This window comes from Sciurus vulgaris, assembly GCF_902686455.1.
Source record: "Sciurus vulgaris genome assembly, chromosome: 7".
NCBI classification, from domain to species: Eukaryota; Metazoa; Chordata; class Mammalia; order Rodentia; family Sciuridae; genus Sciurus; species Sciurus vulgaris.
The window spans coordinates 37,888,914-37,914,036 of NC_136467.1; the positions used below are offsets into that span (position 1 = coordinate 37,888,914).

Genomic DNA, 25,123 nt, shown 5'->3' on the forward strand with positions numbered 1-25,123 from the left:
GTGGTGTTGTTTTTGGTTGATTATTGTCAACTGTGAGACAGCCTTCACAAAATATTTAAAGTATTAATTTGGGTTGAATGAATACTCAAAGCATTATTTTGGCAAACTTGACCATGTTTAATTTAAAATATAAGAAATAATTGGCCATTTTACTATCTGCCATAAATGTTCTATTAAAATTATTTGCTTAAGGCATTTTGAAATGGCCTTTAACCATCTTAGTAAATATATGTTGACAGGTGGGTGTCCATTTATTTGCTCATTAGTTATATAGGCACACTTTGATCAGCTTACTATCTGCTCAGAGATTTGTCCTTCTTCAACTGGCAGAGGGATTATTTGACTTTAACAAACTATAAATTTGTTCTTGTTTGAGACCTAGGCTTAACCCCAAAGGACAGTGAGAAGATGTGGTTTGCTTTGAAGATCATCACTTTTCTATTCCTGAGCTGCTTTTCTGTGGTATCAGCCCAAATTCCAGGGTCAGCCACAGGTGAAATTGACAGCTACCCTCCTTAATAGGTACATAGCAGAATTTCCAGTAAAGGATAACAAAACAATCATTGATCTCTGGAAGTATAAGGATTGACTGCAAATATATAAAATCCTTATAAAAGAATCAAACAAATATTTTGTTCAATTTGGAAAACACAATACAGGCAATGTGCTGTGGGGACTCACCTTATTTTATGGAAAGCTATATAGAACAGGTGTGTATATTTTAATTATTTCCAAAAAAATTTGCATCTTTCTTTTTTTCATTACTAAGAGTTTTAATGTATTTAAAAGTGTTTAAAATCAAGGGAGAAATTTCATTCAAAATAAAGGAAAGAACATACTTTCTCTTAAAAGCCTAAGCTTTGCCTCATATAATATTAATGGAGGGAGAATATAAGACATCACACTTAGTATTTGGTCCCTTTGGAAAGAAAATAGGGAAAATCATTACAAGTGACTAAACCACTCACTTCTTGTACTGAAACACATAGGTTGGGAAAATCAAGTAGAGATTAGATGCTTCAATTTAGAATTCAGCATTTTTAGAAAATTCTCTTTTCTTTCCGTATCTGGGAGCATTTTTCTACCTAGCATACCTTCTCTCTAATCCTTGGACAAGTTTTCTTATTACTGAGGTTGCCTAGCTGAACTGTCATACATCTCCTGAAATTATTTTTCAAATTTGTCTTCTGTGGATGTGACTAGACCCCTAAGAAACTCAGTCTGAGTCCAGTATTAAAATGTCATGCTTTGGTGTAGAGAATCACTTCTTGTACAGTTGATTACTTTAGGAAGTTCTTGGTTTATTTAGGAAGAATCAGTTGACTTGTAGAGGCTGCCTTGGAAGTGAAATGCTCTGTTGGTCTGTTTAGTCAAGAAAGACTTAGACAGACGTGATGTCTTGGAAAATCTTCCAACACTCAAAGTATGGGCTAACAAATGGGGTGTGGTGAATGGATCACATCACCAGCAAGAATTAATCCTCCTTTCTTTTTTTTTTTTTTTTTTTTGCTCAGGAATAATGTGTGCCTTTTCCTCTCTTTTCATGATTCTCTATTGAAGTTTAAACTTTCGTTTTAGAGGGTTTTTTTTTTTTCACTTACTCTGTTGATTCTGTAGAATGATTTGCCAAGCCTTCTAATAGTTCAGTCTGTTCTTATGAGACTGGGTTCACTGGCTGTATATCAATGGACAGTGGCTGGGGAGGTAAGTGTTATTTTTGCCCCATGATTCTTTACTGATCTGTGACTAGGTGGCTTGTACTCCTTTTATGTCATACAGGATAGGTTAGGGTAAATCCTGACATTTTCTTGTAACAATATGCAATTTTCTCTTCCATCTCCCTAGGGATTCAAAAGTTCTAAAAACAAAATAAAAAAGATAATTCTTACCATGGGTATTTCTAAATTATGATATATACCATATTATTATGTTTAGTTATATATTAAAGAATACAGGGCGGGGAAGATAACTCAACTGTTAGAGTGCTTGCCTCCCAAGCACAAGGCCCTGAGTTCGATCCCCAGTATCGCAAAAAAAAAAAAAAAAAAGAAAATACAAACTTCTTTAATATAGTGTTTAGACTTTCTGCTGCTTGTTTTACATACTCTCAGGCCCTTTCCCAACTCCACTATTTATTTCACACTTAACTATACTCTAGAACTTTACTGAAGCCCTTCAGAGAATTATTTTAATTCAATCCTTACCACAGTATTACTATTCCTATAATACAGATCTCAAATAGAAGGTAAAAGAGGTTGAGTAATTTGCTTCTTTGTATAAAGATAGTAATAGATCACCCTCCTACCTCTAAAGTCTACTTTATAATTGCTGTGACAGTTTGCTTTCCTAAATCCCTAATCTCCAAGAAAGAATTTACAAAAAACTTGATAGCGATTTCACTTTTGCAACTGAAAGATTTTTTCAGTCCTTATGGAAGAATTTCACTATAGGCTAATTCTAATGTATCTGTTGATTTCAAGGTTCATTCCCAAACAAAACCCATTAGAGACAAAATGTTAAAATGAATCTTATAAATGCACATTTCAAAATTATGATCATACTTTGCAATGAATAAAGCTCTTTTAGGTCTATTACAGACAAAGTAAAGATTTTATTATTAATCATTCAATTGTGATGATTCATATTAAACAAGTGGAATGAAGTCACCTAGCATACCAGGTTTGAATAATGAGGAAATGACTTGCCATCCATATGACAGAAGAATGTTCCTTGCAATTCTTTGTCTATGATTTGTGTCTTTGCCCTCATGTTTTGTGTCATTAGTATCTTTGCTTCTCCTTATCAACCATATTGACAGTCATAATTATTCTCTGGTTGTTAAGCAGAAACTCTGGAGGATGTGCTATACTGACAGAAAGGATTGAATCATACCTGTAAACACAGAAGTCACTCTGAGCAGTCAGTTTAGGACAAACCCAGACCTGGAAGCTGATGGAGTCCTATTACACAAGATGAACACAGGGACTCAGAAATAGATGAACAATCCAGAGAACTTGTTCACTCTTTATGTAAGAGTCTAAGAGTGAGCCCTTTGGTAAAATGAGTAAGCCTTAAGAATCAAAAGAAATATATTGAATTTGAAGTTAAGGAAATGTCTAGCAGGTTGATTTGAAAGGAAATAAGAAACATGGATATCTCAAAGAACTGAAAGGATGGTAGGAAAAGAGTTAATGCAAAATTTCTTCCTCAATTTAGGCAGAGTTTCCATAAGTTACATGTATTAAGTATCATGTACATATATACCCCAACTGAGGGATATATTTCCTTTTGTCAAATCTTTTTGTATACTTCCTATCTGAGCAGATATGAGTATAAATATATATATAACATATATTTTTGTGAATTTGGTTTAATTAGGGAGATTTAAGGTACGATGTGGAAGATTTCCTGAGTGTGATGAACCCTAAGTTCTCCCAGTCTTTTGCATTTCCTAGAGAACAAATTCCAATACAATAGTTTGTGGAATAAACTGACTGAGTTGCATAGGCAGAGTTGTAGGCATTTTGCTAGTTCTTCCCTTCCAGACACCTTTCTTCTGCTAGTTTGCAGGCATTAACTTCTGTGTGATTATGATGTATTTACTTGCTGCAACTGAATCTGGGTTTTTGAAAAACATATCCCACGAGATAGTGTTTCTAACTCCGGAAGAACACAGATCTGACTTCTGTTATTCTATTGAGGAATGTTGTGCATCCTACCCACAAGCTATGGATGCAGCCACAAAGTTTTACCAGGTAAAAGAATGCAGTGATTTTTTTCTGAGTTGCATGAATGAAGACACTGAAGATCTTTCACTGGATTTATGGTTTAAAAATTTACTAAACATTTACAGGAGTATAAAACTCTTAGTATAGAATGATATCCCTTTCCCTCTGGAATTCTTCTTGTTGGTATCTTGCAATGATACTAAATGGAGAAGTAGTAATAAGCTAATATAATTTTATTTGTAAAAAAGTTTTTCAGTACAATAGATATAATTATCATATTATGATTTTACAAATAAATTAGCATAAATCTCTGTGTAAAGCAAATGCCATTTTTAACTCTTCAATTTTATTTTGATAATAAATCTGTGCCTACACAATCACCTAGTCTAGTATTTCTCAATCAGGAGTTTATGAGTTGAGTGATTAAATTTATTTTAATTTAATTTTGAATTCTATTCACAATTGATTCTACATTTTTCTGAAGTATTTTCAGTCCAGGAAGACATTTTCTATTGTCAAAGATACTTCTGTGTACAACACTGATAAAGACACAGCAATACTTTGTGTGAGGGATGCCTATAAAGCTGCCATTGATATTGGAAAACCAAGGTTCAAAGCTTTATAAGATAATTACCTTCTGTGACACAATTAAATGTTAGTTTCTTTGTAGTTTGTACTCCATAACATGTATGGTGTTTTTGTTTTCCCTCAAATATTCAGTTTTTATATTTTCCAGAGTGTCTCAGGAAATAGCTTTACTGTTTTTATCTGTAACTCAAATTAGAGTCATTTAGTCTACCAGAGAAGAATGAAAGGATTGTTGGATGCATACACTTTTTCAGATGTAAGTTCCCTGGCATTCTCTGACAATACTATTTATACTAAAATAGTACTTATGTCTGTATTAGTCAACTCTTCACCACTGTAATCAAATAACTGACAAGAATAACTTAGAGGAGGAAAATCTTCTTTTGGGTTCATGGTTTCAGAGATCCTAATTCGTGATCGACTTACTCCATTGCTTTGAGCTTGAGGTAAGGCAGAACATCATGGTGGAAGAGCATGGTAGAGGAAAGATGCTTAGCTCATTGCAGCTAGAAAGCAGAGAGAGAAAGAGAGAGAGAGAGAGAGAGAGAGAGAGAGAGAGAGAGAGAGAGAGAGAGAGAGAGAGAGAGAGAGAGAAAGAAGGAACAGAGACACAGATATAAACTAGGCCATGCCCTCAGTGACCTGTTTCCTGCAACTACACCCCACCTGCCTACAGTTATCCTCCATTAATTCATAACTTATTAAGTTGAGCCATATGTTTCTGTTTTTGAAACATAAATAGCCATTTCATGTAATTAATCTTTTCCATTTATTTTGCTACATATATGTATATATGTATATATATATATATATATAAGTACATATAAATACAAGTGAATTTTTTGAATAACTTAGTATCCAAGAATCTTGCTATATTCACTAATTAATTTCAAATAGGCTTGATATTTTTCTTTCATGGTCTATATATATAAATTACTATGTAAGTACTGAGAATTTATTTTTTTTAATTCTGATGTTTATTTTATTGTCTTATTTCATTACTGTACAATGTTGAATGAAAATGATAAAATCAGGATAAAAATTTTGATAGATAACTTGTCAGATAACATCTGTCCTACTTTGTTATTTTTTCTTGTCAATAGATATTGAATCACTGAATAATTTTTGTACATATTTAGAAAATTGTGAGTTTTTTCCTCCATTTTTTGATTAATGTTAAAAGTATATTGACTTCAAATGACATATTCACCTTTCACCTCTGGAATAAATCAAATTGGTCATAACATGGTTGCTTGTGTATTTATATGTTATGTCATCTGATAAACTGAAATTGTTAACAAGTTTCATCTATACTCTTCAGCAAGATTTTATGGAAATGTTCTTTTCCTGTATTGTCTAACTTTGACTATAAAGGGTATGCTGGCTCAGAGAATGAGTGGTAAAGTATCTCTACAAGATTTTGTGTAAACTTGGTATAATTTCTGTCTCACATTTTGTCCAAGAATAATTTTTCACTTTTAGAATTCTATTTTAGGTTTATTTTCTGTTTCATTAATTATATCTCCTAACTGTAATTTTATCTGTTTCAGTTAATTTGTTTTTATTTGTTCTTATTTTTACTCACATCAAGAAATGAAAATTTAGATGATTCCGATACATTGACTATAGCTTTCTTTTAGATATGATTCTATCTATATATTGCAAAATTTGACATACCATATTTTCATTACATTTAATAAATAGAACTCAAACTATCCCTATTTGCGGATGATATGATTATATACTTAGAGGAACCAGGAAATTCCACCAGAAAACTGTTAGAACTCATAAGTGAATTCAGTAAAGTGGCAGGTTACAAGATCAATGCTCATAAATCCAATGCATTTTTATACATAAGTGAGGAATCCTCAGAAAGAGAAATTATGAAAACTACCCCATTCACCATAGCATCGAAAAAAATAAAATACTTGGGAATCAATCTCACAAAAGAGGTAAAAGACCTCTACAATGAGAACTACAGAACACTAAAGAAAGAAATCAAAGAAAACCTTAGAAGATGGAAAGATCTCCCATGTTCTTGGATAGGCTGAATTAATATTTTCTAACTTTCAATGTGAATTTTTCTTTGACCCAGTTTTAATATGTTATGTTATTTCCAAGTATTTGAATTATATGAAGTTTCCTGTTTTTCTTTTTTGTTATGAAAAATTTGTGAAGTAAAAAAATAATTGTGTATAATTTTAATCCATTGCAATTTGTTGAGTCTTGGTTTTTGGAGCAACAAGTTTAGAAATTTCCCATGTGCACTCCCATAAGGAGGTGTCACTTATATTCCTGCCTTGCTCTTTGTTAAGTTTGATATTCTGGAGGAATTAAAAATAGGGTCTTTACTATTTGTGAAAGGGGCATGGTGTACAACTTTCATAATTTATCTTGATAAATATTATTTCAAATTATTTTTAAAAGTAACATTTGTTTAGCTGTACATGCATTATATTTTTTCACATTCCTCTACATTTCATTCTGAGTCTCTAAATTATCTTCTGGTATATTGTTTCTTTCTCCTCAGAAATCTTTTTAGAAATTGCTTTCTTTCAGATCTGTGATCACAAATACTCTGAATTTATGTTTGTCTAAAATATTGTGATTTTGCTTCTGTTTCTAAAGAATATTTTAATTTGTTATTTAACTTTTATAAATTTATATATTCCTCTACAAAAATATACATGTGTATATATGCATATATATTTAACTGTATTTTCTATTAGAACTTTTTTTTCACATTACTTCTGACTTCTACTCTTAAAGTCTAGAAGTTAGCTTTCTATTGATTTCTTTTTAGAAAAATTTATTGTTTAATTTGAAATGTTTTCTTTGCCTTCTCTGTAATTTTACTTTGATATTCCTTAACTTATAACCTCTAATGAATCTGCTTGGAATTTGTAGTTGCTAGAATTTGTAACTGGATATCTTTGATCAGTTTTGGAAAATTTGTAGTCACCTTCTTTTCAAATATTACTTTTATCCATTTGTATAAATTCTCTTCTTTAGAAACTTCCTTAAATAAAGAATAAGCCTTTTGTTTCAGGTGCCACAGGAAATTTTCATGATTTTTTCCTACTTTCATTACTTTTATTTCTTTTCTCTAAGTATTTTTTTTCTATCTCACCTTTGGATTCATGATTTGATGTTATTTTTTGTTTCATTCTCTCTGCTACATGGGCTATACTGTTGAATTCATCCACTGAGACCTTAACTTATCATTACATTTTTACTATAGGAAATTCCATTTGATTAAATTTTCATATATAAGCTGTCCTTTGAAATTTATCAATTTACCCTTTATTATCATGTCTATTTTAAAGTCCATGCCTAATAGCTCCAATATATGCATATACTTTACCTCTTATTATGCATGAATGCCCATGTATCTGTGTGATTTTTCCTGCTTTTCAGATAGTTATTTTATTATTTAGTCAGATATTTTGGATTGTGTGCTAGAAAACGCAATTGAAAATTGTAGAGAAAAATTTTTGCCTAACGATAGTATTATTCTACTTCAGGGGGAGTTATTTTTGTGCCTGATCCTACATGAAATTTAAGAGTATATATCATGTTCTCTCCTATGTAATTAGTCATTAACTATAACTTTTCTTCTCCTTGTCCATGATTTCTCAGACTCTTCACATCTTAACATTCAAACCACAGTTTTCAAAAGCAAGGGAAGATGTGGATTAGAGAAAGACTACACTCAAAAACATCTATTGTTTTGGGTGAACAATATTCACATATATTATATTTATCACATGACTTCCATTCTTTCCTGAATTCCTTTTTTATAATTTCTCAAAACTTGTTCCCTCTCTGATATCATCAAACATATAATTTTAATATCATATTTTTATGAAACTTTTACAATTATTTTCTCCAAGAAAAAATTAGCTTTCAATTTATAACTTTAAAACTTTAAATTAGGGTTGGTCACAGTCACAGAGGGAGCTGGCGGGTGAGCCAGGCCACCTACATCACGAAGGTAGGCAGCGGGCAGCTATCCCACCCAGCCAGCGGGCCAAGGACAGACATCTTAACTAAGCGACCCCACCGGACCCCTGCACTTAGGTTGGTGCCATCACTGGTTGGTTGCAGTTGCGCAGCCAGCTGGCAGGTGAATCAGGCCACTTGCATCACAGAGGTAGCAGGTGGGCACCCAACCCGCCCAACCACCAGGCCAAAGACAGACGCCATCACTGAACAACCCAACCCACCACCATGCCCGAGGTTTGTCACCATCATGGAGTTAGCCAGAAGTTTCTTTATAGGCTGGAGCAGGCATTTTGAATTACTCCTGAGGGTGTGGCCACCATCATTGGAAGGGCATCTCCCTTCCTAAGACACCTACAGGAGGCTAGAAGACCCCTGACAAGACCCAGGAGCCAAGAAGAGGAGGTATTGAGAGACTCGGGACCAACTCAGAGCCACTAGGGAATATACCCCACCTGAAGGCCACCACCCCTAGAAGGCCAGCTTCCTAGTGGAGCAATGCATTATCAAGTTCCTCCAAGACTTCAGGCTACTGAAGGCTAAGAGGTGAGTTATTGGAAATCTACAGAGACAATATTAGTCAATAGAGGAAATCTGCAATATCCCAGAGTTTGACTACTACAGAGGTAGATACCTGAACAATATGAGAAAACAAGGGAAGAAAATGTCCCAAACAAACCTAGATGGTATAGCAATAAAATCCAATGACAGCATGGCAGAAGAAATGTCAGAAAGGAAGTTCAGAATGTACGTAATCAAAGTGATCAGGGAAGCAAATGAGGAGATGAAAGAGCAAATGCAGGCATTGAAGGATGAGATGAAAGGGCAAATGCATGCATTGAATGATCGCACCAATCAACAGTTAAAAGAGCAAATACAGGAAGCAAAAGATCATTTCAATAAAGAGAGATATTAAAAAAAAAAAAACAAACAGAAATCCTTGAAATGAAGGAAACAATAAACCAAATTAAAAACTCCATAGAAAGCATAACCAATAGGACAGAACCTCAGATATTGAAGACAAAATATTTAATCTTGAAAATAAAGTTGACCAAACAGAAAAGATGGTAAGAAATCATGAACAGAATCTATAAGAACTATGGGATATCATGAAAAGGCCAAATTTAAGAATTATCTGGATTGAGGAAGGCTTAGAGAAACAAACCAAAGGAATTAACAATCTATTCAATGAAATAATATCAGAAAATTTCCCAAATCTGAAGAATGAAATGGAAAATCAAGTACAAGAGGCTTATAGGACTCCAAATACACAAAATTACAATGGACCACACCAAGGCACATTATAATGAAAATACCTAACATACAAAATAAAGACAGAATTTTAAAGACTGTGAGAGAAAAGAATCAAATTACATTCAAGGGGAAACCAATATGGATATCAGCAGAATTTTCAATCCAGACCCTAAAAGCTAGAAGGGCCTGGAACAACATTTTTCAAGCTCTGAAAGATATGGATGCCAACCAAGAATCTTATACCCAGCAAAACTTACCTTCAGATTTGACAATGAAATAAAATCCTTCCATGATAAACAAAAGCTAAAAGAATTTACAAAAAGAAAGCGAGCATTACAGAACATTCTCAGCAAAATATTCCATGAGGAAGAGATGAAAAACAACCATGTAAATTAGCAAAGGGAGGAACTATCCTAAAGGAACAACCAAATAAAGGAGAAATCAAGTCGTGTCAAAAAAAAAGAAAAAAAAAAAAAAAGCCTAATGACCGGGAATACAAATCATATGTCAATAATAACCCTGAATGTTAATGGCCTGAACTCATCAATAAAAAGACATAGATTGGCAGATTGGATTAAAAAGAAAAATCCAGTGGGCTGGGGAGATAGCTCAGTTGGTAGAGCGCTTGCCTTGCAAGCACGAGGCCCTGGGTTCGATCCCCAGTACTGCAAAAAAAAAAAAAAAAAAAGAAAAAGAAAAAGAAAATTCCAACAATATGCTGCCTGCAAGACACTCATCTCATAGAGATACCCACAGACTAAAGGTGAAAGGAAGGGGAAAAACATACCATGCACATGGACACAGCAAAAAAGCCAGAGTATCCATCCTCATATCAGATAATGTGGACTTCAAGCCAAAGATAGTCAAAGGGATAAATAAGGACATTTCATACTGCTTAAGGGAAGCATAAATCAGCAAGACATAACAATCATAAATATCTATGCCCCAAACTGTGGCTCATCCATATACATCAAACAAATCCTTCTCAAATCCAGAAATCAAATAGACCACAACACAATAATACTAGGTGATTTTAACACACCTCTCTCACCATTGGACAGATCCTCCAAACAAAAATTGAACAAAGAAGCCATAGATCTCAAAAACACAATCAATAATTTAGACTTAACAGACATTTATAGAATATACCATCCAACAAAGAGCAAACACACTTTCTTCTCAGCACGGATCCTTCTCTAAAATAGACCGTATATTATGCCACAAAGCTACTGTTAGCAAATACAAGAAGATAGAGACAATACCTTGTATTCTATCAGATCATAATGGATTGAAATTAGAAATAAATGATAGAGTAAAAAACAGAAACTACTCCAACACATGGAGATTAAATAATACACTATTGTATGATAATGGATAACAGAAGATATCAGGAAGGAAATTTAAAAATTCTTAGAGGTAAATGAGAACAAAGAAACATCATATCAAAATCTCTGGGACACTATGAAAGCAGTACTTAGAAGAAAATTTATTTCATGGAGCACATTCAATAAAAGAAGAAAAAATCAACAAATAAACCACCTGACACTATGACTCAAAGCCCTAGAAAAAGAAGAACAGAGCAACACCAAAAGTAGTAGAAGACAGGAAATAGTTAAACTCAGAGCTGAAATCAATGAAATTGAAACAAAAGAAACAATACAAAAAATTGACAAAATAAATAGCTGGTTCTTCGAAAAAATAAACAAAATTGATAAACCTTTAGCCACACTAACAAAGAGAAGACGAGAGAAAACCCACATCACTAAAATTCGGAATGAACAAGGAAATATCACAACAGACAGGATTGAAATACAAAACATAATTAAAAGCTATTTTGAAAATCTCTACTCCAACAAAATAGAAAATTTCGAAGACATCAACAGGTTTCTAGAGACATATGAATTACCTAAACTGAACCAGGAGGACATACACAATTTAAGTAGATCAATTTCAAGTAATGAAATAGAAGAAGTCATCAAAAGCCTACCAACAAAGAAAAGTCGGGACCAGATGGGTTCTCAGCTGAGTTCTACAAAATCTTTAAAGAAGAGCTCATTCCAATACTTCTCAAAGTAATTCATGAAATAGAAGAGGAAGGAGCCCTCCCAAACTCTTTCTATGAAGCCAATATCACACTGATACCTAAACCAGACAGAGACACATCAAGGAAAGAACATTTCAGACCAATATCCTTAATGAACATTGTTGCAAATATTCTCAACAAAATCTTAGCAAATTGCATACAAAAATATATTAAAAAGATAGTGCATCATGATCAAGTGCATTTTATTCCAGAGATGCAAGGTTGGTTCAACATCAGGAAATCAATAAATGTCATTCACCATATCAATAGACTTAAAGTCAAGAATCACATGATTATTTTGATAGATGCGGAAAAAGCATTTGATAAAATACAGCATCCCTTCATGCTCAAAACACCGGAAAAAATAGGGATAGTGGGAACATTCCTTAACATTGTAAAGGCCATCTATGCTAAGCCCACGGCCAATATCATTCTAAATGGTGAAAAACTGAAAGCATTCCTCCTAAAAAGTGGAACAAGACAGGGATGCCCTCTTTCACAACATCTATTCAACATTGTTCTCAAAACTGTAGCCAGAGCAATTAGAGAGACCAAGGAAATTAAAGGGAAATGAATAGGAAATAGGAAATGAATAGGAAATGAATAGGAAATGAATATGTCATCAATATTTGTTGATGACATGATTATATATTTAGAGCAACCAGGAAATTCCACCAGAAAACTTTTAGAACTCATAAGTGAATTCAGTAAAGTAGCAGGATATAAGATTAATGCTCATAAATCCAATGCATTTTTATACATAAGTGATGAATCTTCAGAAAGAGAAGTTAGGAAAACTACCCCATTCACAATAGCTTCAAAAAAATAAAATAAATTACTTGGGAATCAATCTTACAAAAGAGGTGAAAGACCTCTACAATGAGAACTACAGAACACTAAAGAAAGAAATTAAAGAAAACCTTAGAAGATGGAAAGATCTCCCATGTTCTTGGATAGGCAGAACTAATATTGTCAAAATGGCCATACTACCAAATGTGCAATACAGCTTCATTGCAATTCCAATTAAAATCCCAATGACATACCTCACAGAAATAGAGCAAGCATCATGAAATTCTTCTGGAAGAATATGAAACCCAGAATAGCTAAAGCAATCCTTAGCAGGAAAAGTAAAGCAGGCAGTATTGCAATACCAGACCTTCAACTATACTACAAAACAATAGTAACAAAAATGGCATGGTATAGGTACCAAAATAAACAGGTAGATCAATGGTACAGAATAGAGGACATGGACACAAACCCAAATAAATACAATTTTCTCATACTAGACAAAGGGGCCAAAAATATGCAATGGAGAAAAGATAACCTTTTCAACAAATGATGCTGGGAAAACTGGAAATCCATTTGCAACAGAATGAAACGAAATCCCTATCTCTCACCCTGCACAAAAATCAACTCACAATGGATCAAAGACCTTGGAGTCAGACCAGAGACCCTGCATCTTACAGAATAAAAAGTAGGTCAAAATCTTCAACTTGTTGGCTTAGGATCAGACTTCCTTAACGGGACTCTCATAGCACAAGAAATAAAAGCAAGAATCAATAACTGGGATAGATTTAAACTAAATAGTGGGATAGATTTAAACTAAATAGCTTTCTCTCAGCAAAGGAAACTATCAGCAATGTGAAGACAGGGCCTACAGAGTGGGAGAATATCTTTGCCACTCATATTTCAGATAGAGCACTAATTTCCAGACTATATAAAAGAACTCAAAAAACTCTACACCAAGAATACAAATAACCCAATCAAAAAATGGGCTAAGGATATGAATAGTCACTTCACAGAAGATCTACAAGCAATCAACAAGCATATGAAAAAATGTTCAACATCTTTAGTAATAAGAGAAATGCAAATCAAAACTACACTAAGATTCCATCTTACCCCAATTAGAATGGTGATTATCAAGAATACTAGCAACAATAGGTGTTGGCGAGAATATGGAGAAAAAGGTACACTCATACATTGCTGGTGGGGCTACAAATTAGTTCAGCCATTCTGGAAAGGAGTGTGGAGATTCCTTAGAAAACTTGGAATGGAACCACTATTTGACCCAGCTATCCCACTCCTTGGCCTATACCCAAAGGAATTAAAATCAGCATACTACAGAGATACAGCCACAACAATGTTCATAGTTGCTCAATTCACAATAGCCAGATTGTAGAACCAACCTAGATGTCCTTTAATTGATGAATGGACAAAGAAACTGTGGTATATATATACAATGGAATATTACTCAGCCATAAAGAATGATAAAATTATGGCATTTGTAGGCGAATGGATACAGTTGGAAAATATCAAGCTAAGTGAGATAAGCCAATGTCAAAAACCAAAGGACGAATGATCTCACTGATGACACATATAGGGGGTGGGAAGGGGGCAAGAATAGAGGAAGAGGGACTCTATAGAGTGATAAGAGGGGTGGGAGGCATGGGAGGGGAGAAAAAAATAACATAATGAATCGAAAACTATTACCCGAGGTAAATGTATGATTACACAAATGTTGTGCTTCTACCTCATGTACAAACAGAGAAACAAAATGTATCCCATTTGTTTACAATAAAAATGAATTAAAAAAACCCTTTAAGTTAAATGGAATCAAAAGAAACTTGGAACTGTTTGTGAACTAAATCCAACCAAGAAGGTACTTTAATTATTACAGCAAATTCTGAATCCATTTATTCACCACAAATGAAAAAGTATCCTAATAATCTGAACTTAATAAACATTAATGTCAAATATGCTTTTGTTGTAAAATTCTAAGAAATTGCTATCAGATAACCCTCTGATGTTAACTCATTTTACCCAGTACCTGCGCTTCCTTCACTGATAGCAATTAATGCTCAAAGAAATCAGTAGGGTAGAAATTAACTATAGGAGAATACAATGGGGAATCATGAAGAATAAATCTTATGGAAGTTAAGAGAGGGATTGTTATATGCTATCTTTTTAAAAATTATAATTCAAAAGTTAGGCTTCTCTTTTCCTGTACAAGAGATTGTCCAACCAGGTAGAATACAGAAGACATTGTGGGGATTAACTCTAACACACTGTTGTTGTAGATTCTGGAGAATAAACTGGTCAGTAAATTGCATAGTAACTCTAAGGAACATAGGAGAAAACACATATTTGGTGCTTAATTTACATTTATAATAAAACATCTTGTAACTCATGTTGCTAATTATCTCTTTTAGATTCCAATATTCTTCTGCGACTGAAAGAAACTTCACCCAAGACTTTCTAGTTACTATAAAATTTTGTGAGGCAGCAAGATATCACCCCTTTGAAAGTTCAACAGAACTTCTGGTGGGTTTCTCACATAGGTCACCCACAGATCAGGATGATCCAATTCTCACAAGAGACTTCACCATATGAGAAAAGCAATGATGAACTCTGTTTGGCTCCTTTCCAGCACAGATCAATTGCCTATGAACTATAATACAAATGCAACTTGAGTGACTCAAAGTCATATGAGATCTGAATACATTTAATAATTCATTCAACAAGAATTATGATTTATCATTCTTTTAGTAAACTGAATATAATTATGACAAAAAGTTAAGACCTCATATATTAACAAGTAAAATAGATATATAAATGATGACAACATATTTTAATTAATACAATAAAATATGCATACTCAAAATTTGCTTCTGTGCTATAGCATACAAAAAAAGCACAGAGGGAGTTAAATCATTCATAAAAAAAAACATGTTTTGTTTGTTCTAGACTTTTCCATTTCCTCAGTTTTTTGGGATGCTTTCTGTCCTCAACTCGCTGCTCTTTTCACTCTTTCTGAATGAAACTCCAAAGCACTTTGTTTGAATTAACACCAGTTTGTTCATTCATATATCCAGTCAAGACCTAACTATTGAACATTAATTCTGGAACATTTACCCTTACATTAACACTGGGAAATTTTCACTTATATATCTCATAGATATTTTACATTTTCTGTATCATACTGTCATGTTCATCTATAAGTTGTTTCTCCTAAATTATGAAGTTCTATCATTTTGAATCCTTTCAGACTTTATTCTGTTCCTTCCTCTCTGTTATCTGGATTTTCCTAGGGAAAATCTTTATCATTTCTCAAAAAATTTCATCATTATCCCTCTATGTGGTCTTAATTAGATTTTATGTAATTTATCCTCAATGTATCATCTAGCTACTGCAGTAACAGCATTTCTAAAATAAATATCTTAACATGTGTCTTAAATGGTTTTTGTTACCCTAAAGGCATTCTGGTTTCTGGATTAAGATTAAAATTCAACAATCTGTGATAATCAGGTCCTGTATTATCGCTATGTACCTCTCACTTGGCTCTGTAGCACCATACCCTGGCTGTCAGACTGCTGCAGTTCCCAGGCATAGCATGCTACCTGAAGTCATCCACCTCCCTGTATTGCTTCAATGACAGACCCTGCTCCTCTTTTCAATTCTTCTAAAGGTCTATTTCCTCTGACCACTCCCCTGACCATTCTGTTGGCTAACCTAAGTCTCCATCAAGAATTGCATTCTTGCTGGTGCACAACTGCAATCCCTGAGTGGAGAGTGAAGCAGGATTGCAAGTTCAAAGCCAGCCTCAGTAACTTAGCAAGGTTGTAAGCAACTCAGCAAGACCTTGTCTCTAATAAAATACAAAGAAAAAAGGCGGGGGGTGGGGGGTACTGGGGCTGTGGCTCAGTGGTTAAGTGCCCCTGGGTTAATTCCCAGTACCAATAGTAATAAAAATAATTGCATTCTTATCACGTACTATATTAAAGTAGACTCTCCACTATTACCCTTTTCATTATGTACAATCATGTAATGATTTGCTTGTTAGTTTCTTCCTATGCACTGAAAAACAGGATTATTTTGCTGTTTTTGACTCCAGTATCTAGATTAAACTCTATCTGGCTAAACTGAGGGCAGATGTCCAAGTTTTGATCCATAATCGTAATTTAGGAAAAGGGGAATATGTAAGAGGTTGCTATGTCCATTTAGGTCATGAGTCTAAAGTAGGGAAGGAGCAGTGATTTTTCCTAAAGAAAATGAGCATCCATAGATAGATAACTGTGGAAATTACTGTGAGTTGCACAGTGCCCTCTTATTTAGACTGATTAAAGGGGAACTAAGAGCTCTGAAGCAGGGAAGTGATATAATGTTTCAGACTTAGAACCTACAATGACTAGAGATATTGGAGGGTGAATTGTAAAGGTTCAAATCCAGAATTCCTGATAGGATTCTCAAGGACATTAATATGGCAATAGTAATGGAAGTCAACAAGACAAGACAGATTTCAGTGGGCCTGGAGATATCAGATCATTAACACTTGGCAACTGTATTTAACCAGAGCATGGATGATGACTCACCAATTTTTTGTTTGTTTAGTTAAAGGAGTGAAAATTAATGTTGTTCACCAAGATGGAGAATATAACAAGTTATAGAGATGGTTGAGGTGAAAGTAGAAAGACCAGGCATAGATAAAGGTAGTTTCACATTTATTGAGAATTAATTATATGTAAAGGAAAAAAATCTTCATATATCATTTCATTTCATATCCATAACAACTATATGGAATGGGTGATGCTATTGTTATTTTTCAGTTAAAAGTTCCAATGAAGATGAATAACTGCCCAAAGTCATACACCTTATATTAAATCTAAAACAGATTTAAACTAGAAGCTAACTTTAATCCCTGAGGGTATTTTTTTCATTAGATAGGCATATCTTCCTTAAAATTTTGAGATCTCAATGACTTAATAAATATTATACATTTAAATTTCAGCATTTCAGAATCAGAGAGAACTGAATAGATTAATTAGCTGCAGACCATCTTTTCATGCACTGCCTCTAAGCCCAGGGGAATAAACTTGCCAGATATCACTTAGTTTTATTGACACTTAGATAATAAACATGTCCCCTTCCTCTCAGGAAAACTTTCAAAACAAAAAACAAAACACTCTAAACTGGGGTAAGAAGGGTATGACTGTGGGCTTTAATTTTTAAAATTTGAAGTAGCATGACCAAACTTAGAAATTATCCTTTTTTGATTCCATATAATATTGTGGTTAAGGCATTTTTGGATAACATTCTTGTCAGATGTCCAACACTTCACATTTTCTTATATCTATGCCAAATCTAATTGTCAGGTCGAGCTATTACTATAGTCTACACATCTTGTAATTAGAATATTTATGTTGTATATTTTGAGATTTCTGGGTTGTGTTCACATTTTCATTAACGGAAATCATAAACGTTCCTATTTTTTCAGGAGGTTTGTTTCTAACAATATGGAAGAAGATCATGAATTTTTCAAAAGTAGCTCAGTTTCTGGGACAGCTCATTATTAAAAATCTACTCTTAATACCTAATATTTAGTGGCTGAAATATTTAATTATATGTTGGTCAATTTAATTCATAATAAAAAGCAATAAATTGTTAAATCACTATTCTATGGAGGTTTGTCTGGTTCCTTCTAGTCCCTTGAAATTTTTGAATTTCTGAATTTAGCCAATAATCTCTCCACCCCATTTTAACTACACATCGACTTGAAGTCTAGTTAAATTCTAAAAAAATGTCAGACTTACATATGAATATGCAAATAACTACATTTATGGCAGGCAATAGTACTTAAGGTTTTACATTTTTTTCTTTTTTTAAATTTGTGCATTATAATTTGATCACTCTCATTCCCTCGTATCTTCACTTTCCCTCCCTCTTCCTTTCCCTGATTGGCTTGCTCTACTTTACTGATATTTATTATTATCATTATTGTCATTGTTTTAATTAATGCCATATATACCTATATATAAAAATTGGATTCATTGTGGTATATTCACATATGGAATAGCATTATTTGGTAGATTTCATTCCCCAGTGCTTCTTCACGCCTTCCCTCTCAATCTCCTACCTCTACTCTGGTTAGTCTCCCTTGTATTTTCTTGAGATCCCTTTTTCTGAATCTGGCATATTTTACTTAGCATAATGCTCTCCAGTGACACTCATTCCTAAGAAAATGACACGATTTCATTTCTCTTAATGACTGAGTAAAACTCCATTGTTTATATACACCAATTTTTCTTTATTCATCTGTTAACAGGTATCTAGGTGGGTTCCGTAACTTGGCTACTGTGAATTACACTACTATAAACATTGGTATGCCTATGTAACTAACTATAGTATGCTGATTTTCATTGTGTAAATAAAAAGGAGTGAGATGGTTGGGTCATATGGTGATTCCATTCCTAACGGTTAGAGGAATCTTCATACTGCTTTCCGAAATGGATGTACTAACTTGCAGTCCCACCAACAATGTATAAGTGTACTTTTCCCCCACCTCTTCACCAGCTTTTATTGTTATTTGTATCCTTAATAACCATTCTAATTGGAGTGAGATGAGATCTCAGTGCAGTTTTGATTTGCATTTCCCTTGTTGCTAAGGATGTAAAACATTTTTTTATAAATTTGTTGGCCATTTTTGTTTCTTCTTTTGAGAAATGCCTGTTTAGGTCATTTGCCCACTTATTGATTGGGTTATTTCTTCTTGGTGATAAGTTTTTCATATATTCATATATTCTGAATATTAATCCCCTGTGGGAAGATAGCAGCATAGATTTTTCTCACATTTTTTAGGCTCTCTCTGCACACTCCTTATTGTTTCCTTTGCTGTGCAGAATCTTTTTTACTTGATACTATCTTACTGATTGATTCTGGGTTTTATTTCTTGAAAAGTAGGATTCATTAAGGAAGTTGATTCTGCAAATTTGTTGAAGTATTGACCTTGTGTTTTATTCTAACAGTTGCAGAGTTTCTGGACTAATTTCTAGGTCTTTGATCCATTTCTAGTTGACTTTTATGCAGATTGAGAGATAGGGATCTAGACAACTGGATATATCCAGTTTTCCCAGCACCATTTCTCCAAAATATAATTTTGGCACCTTTGTCATGGATGAGATGACTTTTTCTACGTGGATTTGTTTCTGAGTCAGTCTTTCTTTACATTCCATTGTCTATTTTAATTGTCGGTTCATGTCTGCTTTAATGGGAAAACCATGCTGACTTTGTTACTGTAATTCTGCAGTGTAATAGGAGATCAGTATTGTGATACCTCCAGCATTGCTCTTGTTGCCCAGAAGTGCTCTGGCTATTCGGGTTCTTTTATTCTCCCATATGAATTTTAGGACAGCATTTTTCTACTTCCGTGAAGAATCTCATTGGTATTGTAATGTAGCTTTCACTGAATTTGTAAATCCCTTATGGTAATATGACTATTTTGTCCACCTGGGTATCCAAGAACATAGGAGGTCTTTCCATATTCTAAGGTTTTCTTCAATTTCTTTCCTCACAATTCTATCATTTTTATTGTAGATGTTTTTCATCTTCTTCATTGGATTTCTTCTCACATATTTTTACTTAATCATTCTTGAGGCGATGGTGAATGGAATTGTTTTTATGATTTTTTTTTTCTCAACACACTCATTATTGATGCATAAGAAAGCTTTTGATATTTGTTTTTTGAACTTGTATGCTGCTACTTTACTCTAGAAGTCTTCTGGTGGAGTTTCTTGCATCTTTTTGTATAGGATCATATCATCTGCAAAGAGAGATAATTCGACTACTTCTTTTCCTGTTGATATTCCTTTACTTTTCTTTTCATGTTAATCGCTCTGGCTAGAGTTTCAAGTACTATGTCAGATAGAAGTGACAAAAATGGACATCCTTGTCTTATTTCTAATTTAGGGGAAATGCTTTCAGTTTTTCTCTTTTTACTATGATGTTGGCTTTAGGTTTTTCATATGTAGTCTTTGTGGTGTTGAGGTAAATTCCTAGTTTCTTCAGTGTTTTTAATATGAATGGGTACTGTATCCAAAGAGACCACCACTTGTGATTATTTGTGTATTTATTATGATATTCCAGAAAAATATTACTATAGGAGTTTTCACTTATCTTCAGCTTTAGGTATTATCCTTTGAATCACCCCTCTGGAAAATCATGGTTTAGTGCACATCGTACTCACTACACACTGAATCCATTCCTAACCAGTACTCCATCTGTAGAGTTGTTTAGTGGTTTATGTTGATACTCAGAGCTTACATTATTTTGGTTGTAAACACTGTATCCTGTAATCTTTGACCTGGAATAAGTTGATCATGGCCATGGGTGTTTGATTTCTTAGTAGTCCATTTATGAAACACTACTGCACTCCACATCAGTGAGCCAAGGAATTGTCTTTTCAAGTTGATAGAATCTTCAAGAATCCCACCCATAGCCTCTTCTTAAAGAGCTCTGTTTCAGAGTCACTTATTGGCACTGATTAATGACTCTGTGATGTCTCATGCTGGAGTGTTTCCTGCTGGAGATTCTCTCTTCCCATTTTGTGTTGTATCACCCATCTCTAAATGCCATATCTCTGTATCTCTTGATGTATGTTGTTTTGGTAGGGCACTCAGTCAATTCTGAACATGTAAATGATGGATAAAATTGATGCACTGTATATATGAATAGTCTTTATTCTATTATTATTAATGGCTGAGGCTTTAGGTCAGTACAGGAAACCAGGATGGTAAATTTTAGTATCTTGGTCTTTTCTCCATTAAATTTTAACTTCACTTTTGCTGTTGAAAAGTCTATATATAGTCAGATGGTGCATCTTCTCTATATAACCTCTCCTTCCTACTCTTTTATTTTCCCTCCTGTTTGCTGTTTTTTTCTGATGTCTCTTTCCCATGGTGGAGGCTTCTGAGGTATCTGGTTAACTGAGTCATCCATTCATATTTAAATTAGCACTTAGAAGCTCTGAGCTGGTGTCAATGCCCTTATCCTGAGTTCCCCCAATTCTCCAGAAGAGGGTCTTTCAGACACCTGCAGGGAAAGTGAAGACGTGGCTGCTGATATTGTTAAAGTCAAGACCGGGAAGCCAGAGTCAGAGGCAGTGTCTCACCATCCAGGACACTTTGGTCACTTGAATCCCAGACAGAGTCCCTCCCTTCCATTGTGACAAGTGGATGCTCTGCTATACCTACCCAGGGTGAGAAGCAGCAGGTCACAGGTGACATCTGTGTGCATGTTTGCCTGTGCCCGTCCCACCTCCTGACTCTAGTCTTTCCCTTCTCCCAGAGGGCTCAGCCCTGCCTTAAATTGGGGGAAATTCTACAAATGGTATAAACATTGATTATGAGTTTTCCCCTCTGTTTTGGTGGATTTAGATAGTCCTTTTTAATATCCAGCTTTCACATTTTATGGTTTCTTTCTTGTTTTCTGAGTCTATTTCTTCTTCCTGTCATTTTAATGGGCTTAAGTGGGTAGCAAATGTATACCTCTCTGTTACAACTGACACTTTTATTAAAAAATTTTTTTAACTTAGAACATTCCTTTCTGTTGTTAATTGGGATCATTTCGAAATAGTCATATTATGAATAAAAATTTTTATTGGCTTGCTATTTATTCAGGTCACAATACACATTGTAAAAAAAAAAAAAAAATACACATTGTCTACTAATCCATGTCTCTTGAGAGTTCAATGAAAGCTCCTCAGGCAGTGTGAATCTGTCTGAAGGCCTACTGGTAAAAGGCAAATCTCTTAGAGATGACTACGGTGGAAGATTCCAAATGCTTGTTCAGGTGCCCTCTCACTTGTTAATCTATCAGTTGACGGGTCATCTGGTTGTCAAGTTCTATGAACTCTGTTTTGGAGGTTCTAAGCTGTTGACTGTTCCTTGAATTAAAGTAATCATGTGTAGAATAAATTTTTTTTTTTAAATTTCCACAGATCTGATTTTTAAATCTTGACTTCATTTCACCTGGCAGCCCAAAGAGCAATAAGTCCTATTTTCTCATTTTTAAAGTAGCAGTGAGAGAGTTATAAATCCCGTCTCTAATTTTTAAATGGCAATAGTAATAATACACGCCACACCAAGTAATTTGGGTCATTAATTAAGAAACACATGTATCAAGCTTAACAAGTCACTGACACATGCAACACACTCAGAATAAATTATCTTTTACCACCATAACGAGAGGCAGGGAGAATCATAGTAATGAACGTGGGTTTTAAGGCATATTGACAGGTTAACACCTGACTGTTTATGTGTGTGACTTAGTATTTTGTTAACTTCGTTGAAGAAAAACAAACAACAACAACATTAAAAAAAAAAAGCAGCAGGACTCACAACTATTAAACCTTAGAGTCACAGCACAGTGTTTCCTGCTCACACATGTGGGCTCAGCTGGATGGCTCTGCTGGTCCTTCCTGGCCTCACTCTCAGGTGGGGTGGCACTGACCAGCCCCAGTAGGGGTGATTGGGGATGCTCAGCTCTGATACAAAGTTCCCCTTCTCTGTCAGGCAGGTCTGGGTATTGTCCACAGTGGTGGCAGAGTTGCAAAAGAGAAATCAAATATGAAAATCCCTTTCAACTTTATGCTTCACCAGGTCAATTAATACCGTACTGTCTGAATCATATTATATGACTGAGCCAAGGGAAGGAGTCTTGGCCTCTCACCAGATGTAGGGAAAAGGGTTCCTTGAAAAGTCATATAACAAAAGAAGGGATTATAAGAAGTGAAGAACTGGAACCGCAGCTTCCAATCTATCAAACAGACTTAGTATCTTATCAGTTACTTTCTTCAGGAAAAAAAAAAAAAAAAAATTAAGTGTTTATTTAAGTGAGACAATACTAATTATCCATGGCCTACATAAACTCCAGCCAAATTCTGTGGTCTTTGGTTCTAAGACTTACCGGTTCATGTATAGCTAGGTTTTTAATTTATGATAATTAATTGAAGTTTATTTTTAATTTTTACAGTCACATTCTGTGTCACTCATTAGCCTAACTGAACACTGAACCATTCAAATGAAGCATTTTCAAGGTTTCCTCTGAATTTCTCTTTAGCTCATGTGTCCTGTGTGTTATAAACCAGTCCCCTCATCTCTTTTCCCCTCTGGTTCACTTGCGATTTATTATGCTGTCGCTAGGGCTTAGTGGCCCTTACTCGAAATCTGTATAAACCACCTTTCCTTTTTTTTACTTGGTAGAAAACTGACGTATCAAGAATACTGAATCCACTCCCCACCCTAGTGAGCCGGTCAACAAGGCAGTCAAGGTGATGAAGGGTCAACTCCCATTTTCCTTCAGTAAAAACAAAAGCAAAACAAAAAATATTTTGAAAATAATCAAATAGATATCTGATATTTTTAGGATGCTCAAAATTTGGTGCCTTTTTTTTTTAAGGGAGGGAGCTACTGAGGATTGAATCCAGAGGCACTTTACCACTGAGCTACCTCCCCAGCCCTCTTTAAATTTTTTTTTTTTTTTTTTTTTTTTTAAGACGGTCTCACTTAGTTGCTTAGGGCCTCTCTAAGTTGCTGAGGCTGGCCTCAAACATGCCATCTTCCTGCCTCAGCCTCCTCAGAAAAATTTAATGACTTTGAGAAAATCAACAAAAGATGTTTTAGTCCAACAAAGAATTTGCCTTAAACATTTGATATTTATTTCTACATCGACAAAGGTATGATTTACATATGGCCTTGTATTCTGTTACTCTGTGACATTCAAGTATATTGTGCCTAACTTAAAGAGATAAAATGAAAAATAAACACTAACAACAGGTGGGGTCATCCTACCTAGATTTTAAGTTTTCTACAGTTATCTCCACATTTCCTGAGGTACAGAAAATGATATCACATGATAAAACCTGTATTCTAAATAGTGAAATCATGAATGTTGTTTGTTGCCAATAAGCTTCAAATTCTGAAGTCACTAATTATAATTGTATACTAATTATAATTGTATACTTTGTCCACTTGTCCTTTAGATTATTCTAAACCAGAAAATTGTTTTTAGAGAAGTTGTATGTGCCTGTGGAGACTTTAGCTGCATCATTTCTTCCTATAGCCATTAGAGTACCTGACTTCTAGGGCATTGCTGCCACGGATCCTTGTTTCTACTGACACAGCCTCTTTCATTTGTGATTTTATTCATTTTCAAAATAGTCCTGTTTGGTTTAAGTATTTTTGCAGTGTGGCTAAATATACATGGAGTATACTTTGAAAGAATACTTTTTAAAAATGTTATATTGAATAGATGAAGAAATAACAATCAAATCAGAATTTTGAAGTTACAATATACTTTACAAAGAAAATTAAGGGGGTATGAAAGATGGTGGAATGAGACAGACATCATTACCTTATGTACCTGTATGATTACATGAATGGTGTGACTCTACATCATGCACAACCATAGAAATGAAAAGTTGTACCCCATTTGTGTACAATGAATCAACATGCAGTCTGTAAAAATAAAAAAAATAAAAATAAAAGAAAATTAGTTATTCCCCATGGACATCCTTTCCATTCTCTACCAACGTCACTCTTGACACACGGCAGGAACACTGAAGGAACACATATTTTGGTCCTCACACTCATGGCCTGTCATTTCATCCAGGGCCCACACTGCACCTTGGTGTGCATAT

At 34.3% G+C, this 25,123-nt stretch overlaps 1 pseudogene across 1 annotated transcript; it reads left to right on the forward strand.

The window, feature by feature from the left end:
* The first annotated feature begins 408 nt into the window (after nt 1–408).
* On the forward strand, nt 409–15,045 carry LOC306665701 (protein LEG1 homolog; annotated as a pseudogene). The gene is made up of 5 exons: nt 409–712; nt 1,618–1,704; nt 3,571–3,755; nt 4,213–4,349; nt 14,865–15,045. The product of its transcript is annotated as a protein LEG1 homolog (transcript).
* The last annotated feature ends 10,078 nt before the right edge of the window (nt 15,046–25,123 follow it).